Raw genomic sequence first — 10,804 nt, forward strand, 5'->3', positions numbered from 1 at the left:
AGCATGCTGGTCAGTCACTTCAGGAAATGTAGCCTTAGACAAAGAGTTAGAGAAAGACATGCCCTGTCATCTACTGTGCTGGAGGTTTCTAATCTCCCGCTAGAGACTTCCAAGGGCAGACTCCAGCTTAAAAAAAAAAAAAAAATCAAACAAGAGCCAGAGAAACACAGCTTGCAGGAATTAATACATCCTTTGACATAAATCTTACATTAGGTAGACAAATAAGGCAAGTGTGAGAAACAGATCTGAGGACAAAACTGTCCAGGGCCAGAACACCATTGTTCTAAGACAATTGAAAAGTGAGGTGCAGGAGGCAGCTAGAGAGCTATTCTCCAGTAACTACCTTGCCAGGAAATTTATAATGGACTTGACATTCGTACCCATGAATAAAATATGTTCAACATGAGTTAGATTACCTCAGGAACAGATGACTAAAATACATATTAGAAAACACAAATCTTTTGTAATTAGGGTCAGTTGTGCAGTCTGAACCCTACATAGTAAACTGATGTTATCCGACACTGGTTCTAAATGACTCAAGGAAATCCATCTGGACCTAGCAGCATTTCTTCTTTAAAGGAACACTGTAGTACTTTAAAGTTAACTGAGACCTTGGAGCTTATTCATCTCACCCACAGTCAATGTACAGTAATCTGAAAATCATAGTCAAACTCCACCCTTCCCCATGTCCTCTTGAGATCCTTCAATCTAGAAAGGGCTAATGCATAAAGATTCTCCAGGCTGATTCCGAACACAGTATGAAGATTTTAAAGATTAACATTCATGAATAAAAGTAAACCAGTCACTTAAAATTCGCCCATTGCTGTCAGGCCTTATCACAGAATTGTCAGTAGGAACACTGCATCCCGACGATTCTGATCATTTTACAACTTATATTTTTACTTCCTATAGATCAACTTTCTGTCAAGGATGTTAGATGATGAGATAAATAGATAAAAAAGGAATACACCTTTGTTGATACTCATTTTTTACCAATGAAATTTGTAATCACAAAAGAAAATAGAAAGGTATGCTAGAGTATGTTTGGGTGTGCTGTGTGCTGTTGGAACATTAAAGATAATAAAAACTGATCCGAGATGCTGTGGCAGGACGCTAATCAACTGAAGCATGCTAGGAACTGAACTGACATATGAGCAGTTAGATGAATGCAGTGAACTGTGATAGCCAAGAAACCTAATCCTGTTTCTGCATTTTAGCATGTGTGATGATTGTTTAATCTACCTTTGGTATAGCTATTAAAAATATTGAATCTCTATCAAACACACTTTACTTTGTCTTCCATAACATGTTTTTGAAATTGTTTTACATTTGGTTCCTCACTAGACAAGATTGAATCTGAAATGGAATATTTCATATTCAGTTCAGTTCAGTTCAATTCAGCCACTCAGTCATGTGCAACTCTTTGCAACCCCGTGAACCACAGCACGCCAGGTTTCCCCATCCATCACCAACTCGCAGAGTCCACACAAACCCATGTCCATTGAGTCAGTGATGCCATCCAGCCATCTCATCCTCTGTCATCCCCTTCTCCTCCTGCCCTCAATTTTTTCCAGCATCAGAGTCTTTTCAAATGAATCAGCTCTTCACATCAGGTGGCCAAAGTATTGGAACTTTAGCTTCAACATCAGTCCTTCCAATGAACATCCAGGACTGATCTCCTTTAGGATGGACTGGTTGGATCTCCTTACAGTTCAAGGGACTCTCAGGAGTCTTCTCCAACACCACAGTTCAAAAGCATCAATTCTTCTGCTCTCAGCTTGCTTTATAGTCCAACTCTCACATCCATACATGACCACTGGAAAAACCACAGCCTTGACTAGATGGACCTTTGTTGACAAAGTAATGTCTCTGCTTTTTAATATGCTGTCTAGATTGGTCATAACTTTCCTTCCAAGGTGTAAGCGTCTTTTAATTTCATGGCTGCAGTCACCATCTGCAGTGATTTTGGAGCCCAGAAAAGTAAAGTCAGCCACTGTTTCCACTGTTTCCCCATTTATTTGCCATGAAGTGATGGGACCGAATGCCATGATCTTAGTTTTCTCGATGTTGAGCTTTAAGCCAACTTCTTCACTCTCCTCTTTCACTTTCATCAGGAAGTTCTTTAGTTCTTCACTTTCTGCCATAAGGGTGGTATCATCTGCATATCTTAGGTTATTGATATTTCTCCCGGCAATCTTGATTCCAGCTTGTGCTTCCTCCAGCCCAGTGTTTCTCATGATGTACTCTGCATATAAGTTAAATAAGCAGGGTGACAATATACAGCCTTGATGTACTCCTTTTCCTATTTGGAACCAAAGGGATAAGAAAGCCTTCCTCAATAATCAATGCAAAGAAATAGTGGAAAACAATAGAATGGGAAAGACTAGAGATCTCTTCAAAGAAATTAGAGATACCAAGGGAACATTTAATCAAAAATAGGCTCAATAAAAACAGAAATGGTAGGGACCTAACAGAAGCAGAAGATATTAAGAAGAGGTGGCAAGAATACACAGAAGAACTGTACAAAAAAGAGCTTCATGACCCAGATAATCACGATGGTGTGATCACTCACCTAGAGCCAGACATCCTGGAATGTGAAGTCAAATGGGCCTTAGGAAGCGTCACTATGAGCAAAGCTAGTGGAGGTGATGGAATTTCAGTTGAGCTATTTCAGATCCTGAAAGCTGATGCTGTGAAAGTGCTGCACTCAATATGCCAGCAAATTTGGAAAACTCAGCAGTGGCCACAGAACTGGAAAGGTCAGTTTTGATTCCAATCCCAAAGAAAGGCAATGCCAAAGAATACTCAAACTATTGCACAATTGCACTCCTCTCACATGTTAGTAAAGTAATGCTTAAAATTCTCCAACCCCTTCAGCAACACGTGAACCATGAACTTCCAGATGTTCAAGCTGGTTTTAGAAAAGGCAGAGGAACCAGAGATCAAATTGCCAACATCTGCTGGATCATGGAAAAAGCAAGAGAGTTCCAGAAAGACATCTATTTCTGCTTTATTGACTATGTCAAAGCCTTTGACTATGTGGATCACAATAAACTGTGGGAAAATCTTAAAAAGATGGAAATACCAGATCACCAGACCTGCCTCTTGAGAAATCTGTATGCAGGTCAGGAAGCAACAGTTAGACCTGGAGATGGAACAACAGACTGGTTCCAAATAGGAGAAGGAGTACTTCATATTATGAGATTATAAATTAAAAATAGTACTCTCCATTTGTTGTAATTGATCACAGTTTCTAAAAGGAATGTAATTTTCTTCATGAAGCAGTGTATCTACCAGAGATACACACAAGGATGCATATGCACACAGGATATGGTTAAAAATGTGATTTATTCTGATGAAAAACTGGAAACAACATAAACATTCCAAAAATAAGGGATAATAGAATGGTAAAATGAACTGCAATTTATATGTATAAAGAATACTATATTCTTTCATGGAACATTCCTTCCTCTGGGTCTGTTTTTATAATGGGGAATGACTGCAAAAGTAATTTTCTTTTTCAAACCTTTGCACACACCTCCCTGAATGATCAGCTTTGGGGAAAAACAAAAAACAAAAAACAAAAACACATTCGATCAATCCTTCCATCTTCTCTTTGCAAAGCAATCCTGTCATGTGAATGTTTATGTTCCCAGTTCTTTCTTTTCATAAATCATAAAAGACACTATACCTCCACAATATTCAGTGATGAATACTATCACCGATAGAGTATTCATAAATTTACCTGGTTACCAATCTAGAGGCAGTTTCCCCTACCAGATTATCGGGAATGCAGAAATACGTGATCGCCATCTCCCTCTCTTCCCCATTTGTACATCTTTCAACTGGTTCTGTCTTTAGAAAGAAAGAGTAGGGCTTTTCCTTTTTTTTTTTTTTTTTTCAATTTTAAATCTTAAAGTGCTTGTGCACCTACTAGGAACACTGAGAAGTAAACAAAAGCTGCAATTTATATATCAAAATCTGTCATGAATATTGTAATTTCTGCTCTTCTTGAAGCTTTAGATTTTGCATCTTTTGGTTTTGTTTGGTTTCAGCTTAACATTGCACAGATACAGAATATGACTCAAACCTATGTATAACCTAATAAATTATTATAAGATAAACAACCTTATATGCCAGCCAGTACCTGCCCTGGAATAGTCAGCAGAACTTCACTGGCCACGTTGGAAGTTCTCTGTATCCCCATCTTAATCAAAGATCCTTGTCACCCACCATAAGTAACAACCATCAGCTTTTATAATATTGCTTCCATCAATTTCTTTACACTTATATTGCTCAAATATATATCATTGGGCATCAATAACATAGTCTTCCATTGTTATAACTTGTTATATTTCAATTCTGGTATTAAACTTCAGATTCTCTTTAATACTTTGTTTTTCATAGAGTTCATCTGTTTATGACCTGAAACTTGTCATGCATAGAGCTGCCCACTTTCTAGATTTTGTGGTTTGGATATTCGTCATTCAGTTCACATGCCCATGTGTCCCCTGAATTAATTTCACATTGGCAGCCTGGTGCATATACTCAAGCAGACACTAAAGGTGGTGTGACCACAGGATATACAAACTGTTTTTCTCTCCTTTTAAATGCAAGCAGCTCAATGATGATGCTCAATACCTACATCTATCTATTTACCAAGCTGTAAAACAGTAAAATGTTATTTTTTTATTAGCCAGAATAATTTTATAAGAAGATTATCTATATCTACAATTTGGTTACCTAGTGGTAAAGTCTGTATGGGAAAGGTGAGATAAATATGCTATCCTTTCCTTTCATTTATCTAATTGTCTAGATAATGAATTAGTTCTTACCATCCTTATATTATGAATTTAAACATACTGAATGGGTTAACTACCATTATTGTTATTGAAGCTCAAAATATCCCTCCCATTTTGGCCACTGGTAGTGTCTTACCCACAAGGGAGCAGGAATCATGTCTGTCTGTGCACCACTGTGTCTCCTGCACCTATGACAGCCTGGGGTCTATGATGGGTGCTCAGCAAATGTTTTTTTGCAGTAATACATGAAATAAGTAAAATTAACAAGGAGGAGAAATAGACATGCAGACGAAAACAATGGACATATGGACATGTGGGGAAAGAGAGGGTACAAACTGGGAGATTAGGACTGACATACGTGCACTATCATGTGTAAAATAGATAGCTAGAGGGAAGCTGCTGTATAACACAGGGAGCTCAGCTCAGTGCTATGTGATGACCTAGAGAGGCAGGCTTTGGGAGCAGGGGAGATCCAAGAGGGAGAAGATATAGTATACCTACGGCTGATTCACTTCATTGTACAGAAAAAACTAACAAACATTTTAAAGCAATTATACTCCAATAAAAAAAAATCCCTAAAAGTGATAAAGAGGAATAGTGAAGAACTAATGCTTCCTCAGTGGGATCGTACATTTTTATGCACAATAATAACCCTAACTTATACCAACTCCTGAAAATGCCAGAACCACTGTATTTGGTTTCTTCCTGGACTTCCACTTGGGATTGAAAGATGGGTTGCAACTGGATTAGAATGTGTCATACAGACAGACTGAACATTAGAGCTGTTCTTTCCCCCCATTTTTTTAGTCAGAGCTTGGCCCAAGTTGTGTGAGTAGTAGATGTTTTGAAGGGACTAAGAGATAAACAGACTAACGGACCAGTTTGGATTCTCAATGGCTAAAATCTGATACTACTAATGAGAAGAACAACTAGGGAAAGATCCAGTCAGTTACACTGGTAAGATTTCGTATTAATCCTATAATGTGCTTGTGAAAAATCTGGGGGATTCTACCTATATTATGAAATCATTTGGAAGCATAACTGTTTTCTCCCTTCCTAATCCTTATGTTTTCATTCCCTTCCCTTGCTTTACTTGGCCAAAGTCTTCCAAAATAATGATTGATAAAAGTGGTGTTAAATTGGCATTCCTAAGTTTCCCAGTCTCAGGGAAACTTTTCAGTGATTTCCCCAGAATGGATGACATTTTCCTAAGGTATTTTGTAAATACTTTTAATCAATTTGTCAAATTATTCTTTGAATAGTTTTTATAAAAATATACATTGAATTTTATCAAATTTTTTCTATATATTTATATAATCATACAAATTTCTTTAAGTCATTAATATAATAGATTTTGATCAAACTTGATAAAATTCAGTGTATATTTATATTCATTATGACATAATAGATCCATCCATATATATACATACACACATAAATATATATATAAAGTTCTAGACAAAAATATATATAGATTTATAGATTTAATTTTATAATTATCAATCAGTAATTTTTCATTTCTTTTAAAGTCCTTTTTGGACTTTGGAAAGAAGGTTATGTTAGCCTTGTACAGTAACTTATAGCATATTCCTAATCTCTGAAGAATTTAACTTTACAGTTACTTTCTTTGAATGTTATCTAGAACTTGAAAGTAAAATCATTATGCGTCTAGAGTTTTCTTTGTGAGGAGAATTTTTACTACCTTTTCACTTTTTTCTATTTTTTATGCTGATAACAATTTAAGTTTCTCCTTTTTTTGTATAAGGTTATTTACAGCAAATTTAATTGCATCTATGCATTGACTATATCCTGCAACTTTTCACATATATTATTAATTATTATTATTACTTAGTTCAAAATATTTTCTAAATTACATTAAAATTTTTATTGACCAATGGTAATCAAGGAAATTAGAAATATGTAGCTTAATTTCCAATACAATATACAGATTTTATGTAATATCTACAGAACTAGAATAATTCTAAAATTTATATATAACCACAAAGACCCATAATGGCCAAAGCAATATGGAAGAAAAGAGCACAGTTGGAGGCATAATCCTCTTAGACTTCAGATAATACCACAAAACAACAGTAATCAAAACAGAATGGCTTTGACACAAAAACAGATATATAAATCAATAGAACAGAATAAAGCCCAGAAATAAAGCCACATACCCATGGTCAATTAATCTATGACAAAAGAAGCAAGAATATATGATAGAGAAAAGAGGCTCTTCAGCAAGTGGTATCGGAGGAAATCTGGACAGCTACATGTAAATCAATAAAACTGAAACACTCCTTCACACTGTATACAAAACCAATACAATATTGTAAAGTAATAACCTCTAATTAAAATAAATGAATTTTTTAAAAAAAGAAAAAGAAAAAAAAAATAAATGTAGGTTTAAAGACCTAAATGTAAGTGATGACATCATAAAATTCCTAGAAGAGAACACAGACAAAGCATTCTTGAATGTATTCTCAGATTGGTTTCCCAAGGCAAAAGAAATAAAAGCAAAAATTAAAAAAAAAGAGAGAGAGAACCTAATCAAACTTAAAATCTTTTGCACTGCAAAGGAAACCATCAGCAAAATAAACTATCAACTTTATGGAATGGGAGAAAATACTTGTAAATGATGTTACCAACAAGAGGTTAATATCCAAAATATACAAATATCTCATACAATTCAATATTTTAAAAAATAAATAAAAAAATGGGTATAAGACCTAAACAGACATCTCTTTGAAGACATACAAATGGTCAACAGGCATGTGAAAAGATGCTCAACATCACAAGTATTCAGTTCAATTCAGTCGCTCAGTCATGTCTGATTCTTTGCGACCCCATGAATTGCAGCACACCAGGCCTCCCTGTCCATTACCAACTCCCGGAGTTCACTCAGACTCACGTCCATCGAGTCAGTGATGCCATCCAGCCATCTCATTCTCTGTCGTCCCCTTCTCCTCATGCCCCGCCCAACCCCTCCCAGCATCAGAGTCTTTTCCAATGCAAATCAAAACCATGAGGTATTGCCTCCCACCAGTCAGAATGGGTATTATCAAAAACTGTACAAATCATAAATGAGGGAGAGAGTGTGATAAAAAGAGAAACCTCCTACCCTGTTGGTAGGAAAATAAATTTATGCAGCCACTATGGAGAACAGTGTGGAAGTTCCTTAAAAAAACTAAAAATAAAGCTATCATATGAGCCAGCAATTCCACCCCTGGGCATATAGCCAGAAAAGATGAAAACTCTAATTTTAAAAGAGATATGTACCCCAATGTTTATTGCAGTGTTGTTTACAATAGTCAAGATATGGAAACAACCCATGTGCCCATGAACAGATGAATGAATAAAAAAAAATGTACTATATATATGGAATGGAATATTACCCACTTATAAAAAAATTAAATATTGCCATTTGTAGCAATATGGATATACCAGAGAAAGACAAATATTATATCATTTATTTGTGGAATCTAAAAAGTAATACAAAAGAGTCTATATATAAAACAGAAACACACTCATAGACAAAGAAAACAAATTTATGGTTACCAAAGTGGAAAGGGAGGGGGTAGTGATAAATTAGGGGTAAAGGATGAACAGATACAAACTACTATACATAAAATAGACAAAGAAGGTTTACTCTATAACACAGGGAACTATTCAATATCTTGTAATTATTCATAATAGAAAATAATCTGATATGTATACATATATATCAATCCCTTTGCTATACATCTGAAACTCACATAGTATTGTCAGTCAACTATAAACTTCAAATTTTTTTAAAATATAAATTTATTTATTTTAATTGGAGGTTAATTACTTTACAATATCGTATTGGTTTTGCCATACATCAACATGAATGACAAACTGCAGATCAAGATTTGATCCACTCTGAAGAAAGCGTCTCCCTGAGTTCCCCAAAATGCTATACAAGAGAGAAAAAATATTTTCCTAACTTTTAAAAATGTCTGTATATTGCTGTTTTTATCATGGAAGATAACTATAGTTCTCTCTAAAGAAAAAGATAAATAAATTCTGAGTTTTTTTAAAAAGAATAGTATCTTAGGCTTTTTTGCAATCGGTTTGCTGCCAAGACACAGGTGTCATGAAAACCACCATTAAACCTAAGCAAAAATAGGAAAGGAAGAGACCCACATCAACATGTTGTCATTGGGCATGTTGATTCAAAGAAGTCTACCACGACTGGCCATCAGATCTACAAATGCAGTGGCATCGGCAAGAGAACAATTGAAAAGTTAAAGAAGGAGGTTGCCAAGATGGGAAAGAGCTCCTTCAAGTATGCCTGGGTCTTGGACAAACTGAAAGCTGAACGTGAGTGTGGTATCACCATTGATATCTCCCTGTGGAAATTTGAGACCAGCAAGTACTGTGTTACCATCACTGATGCCCCAGGACACAGAGATTTCATCAAAAACATGATTACAGGCACATCCCAGGCTGACTTTTCTGTTCTGATTTTTGCTGCTGGTGTTGATAAATTTGAAACCAGTATCTCCAAGAAGGGGCACACCCATGAGCATGCCCTCTGGCTTACACTCTGGGGTGAAACAACTAATCGTTGGAGTTAACAAAATGAATTCTATTGAGCCACCCTACAGCCAGAAGAGATATAAGGAAATTGTTAAGGAAGTCAGCACCTACATTAAGAAAATTGGCTACAACCCTGACACAATGGCATTAGTGCCAATTTTCTGGCTGGGATGGTGACAACATGCTGGAGCTAAGTGCTAACATGCCATGGTTCAAGGAATGGAAAGTCACCCATAAGGATGGCAATACCAATGAAACCACCCTGCTTGAAGCTTTGGATTGCATCCTGTCACCAAATCGCACAACTGACAAACTTTTGTGTTTGTCCCTTCGGGATGTCTATAAAATTGGTGGTATTGGTACTGTTCCTGTGGGTCAAGTAGAGACTGATGTTCTCAGACCTGGCATGGTGGTCACCTTTGTTCCAGTAAATGTAACAACTGAAGTGAAGTCTATAGAAATGCACCATGAAACACTGAGTGAAGCCCTTTCTGGAGACAATGTGGGCTTCAATGTCAAGAATATGTCTGTCAAAGATGTTTGTCATGGCAATGTGGCTATTGACACCAAAAATGACCCTCCAATGGAAGCAGCTGGCTTCACAGCTTAGGTGATTATTTTGTACCATCCAGGCCAAATCAGTGCTGGATATGCACCTGTGCTGGATTGTCAACCAGTTCACATTGCTTGCAAGTTTGCTGAGCTGAAGAAGATTGATCATCATTCTGGGGAAAAGCTGAAGACAGCCCTAAATTCTTGAAATGTAGTGATGCTGCCATCGTTGATATGGTTCCCAGCAAGCCCACGTGTGTAGAGAGTTTCTCTGGCTCTTCTCCCCTGGGCCATTTTGCTGTGCATGACATGAGACAGACAGTGGCTCTGGGTGTCATCAAAGCAGTGTTCAAGAAGGCAGCTGGAGCTGGCAAGGTCACCAAGTCTCCCCAGAATGCTCAGAAGGCTAAATGAATATTATCCCCAATACCTGCCACCCCAGTCTTAATCAGTGGTGAAAGAACTGTCTCAGAACTATTTGTTTCAATTGGCCATTTACGTTTAATAGTAAAAGAATTGTTAATGATAATAATGCATCCTAAAATCTTCAGAAGGAAAGAATGTTTTGTGGACCATATGCTTTGTGTGTGGCAGTTTTAAATTATTAGTTTTTAAAATCAGTAATTTTTAATGAAAACAACTTGACCAAAAATCTGTCACAGAATTTGAGACCCATTAAAAAAAAGAAGTTTAATGGGAAAAAAAGAATACTATCTTTGAAAATATTAATTGTAACTCATATTAATACAATAACAGTAGTACCACAAAACATAAGAGTACTAGTATTTTTGGTGTATGCATGAGGACTTGAGAAAAATTCTACCAATTAATGTCAAAAGGCAAACTTACCTTGCAATAAATATATGCATAATTTCATGAGGGTTTGG

The 10,804-nt window shown here is 36.3% G+C and overlaps 1 pseudogene; it reads left to right on the plus strand.

Annotated features, from left to right (window-relative positions):
* Positions 1 to 9,071: 9,071 nt before the first annotated feature.
* Positions 9,072 to 10,475, plus strand: LOC120856780 (annotated as a pseudogene).
* The last annotated feature ends 329 nt before the right edge of the window (positions 10,476 to 10,804 follow it).

The sequence above is a fragment of the Oryx dammah genome, unplaced genomic scaffold (assembly GCF_014754425.2).
Source record: "Oryx dammah isolate SB20612 unplaced genomic scaffold, SCBI_Odam_1.1 HiC_scaffold_28, whole genome shotgun sequence".
Classification (NCBI taxonomy): domain Eukaryota; kingdom Metazoa; phylum Chordata; class Mammalia; order Artiodactyla; family Bovidae; genus Oryx; species Oryx dammah.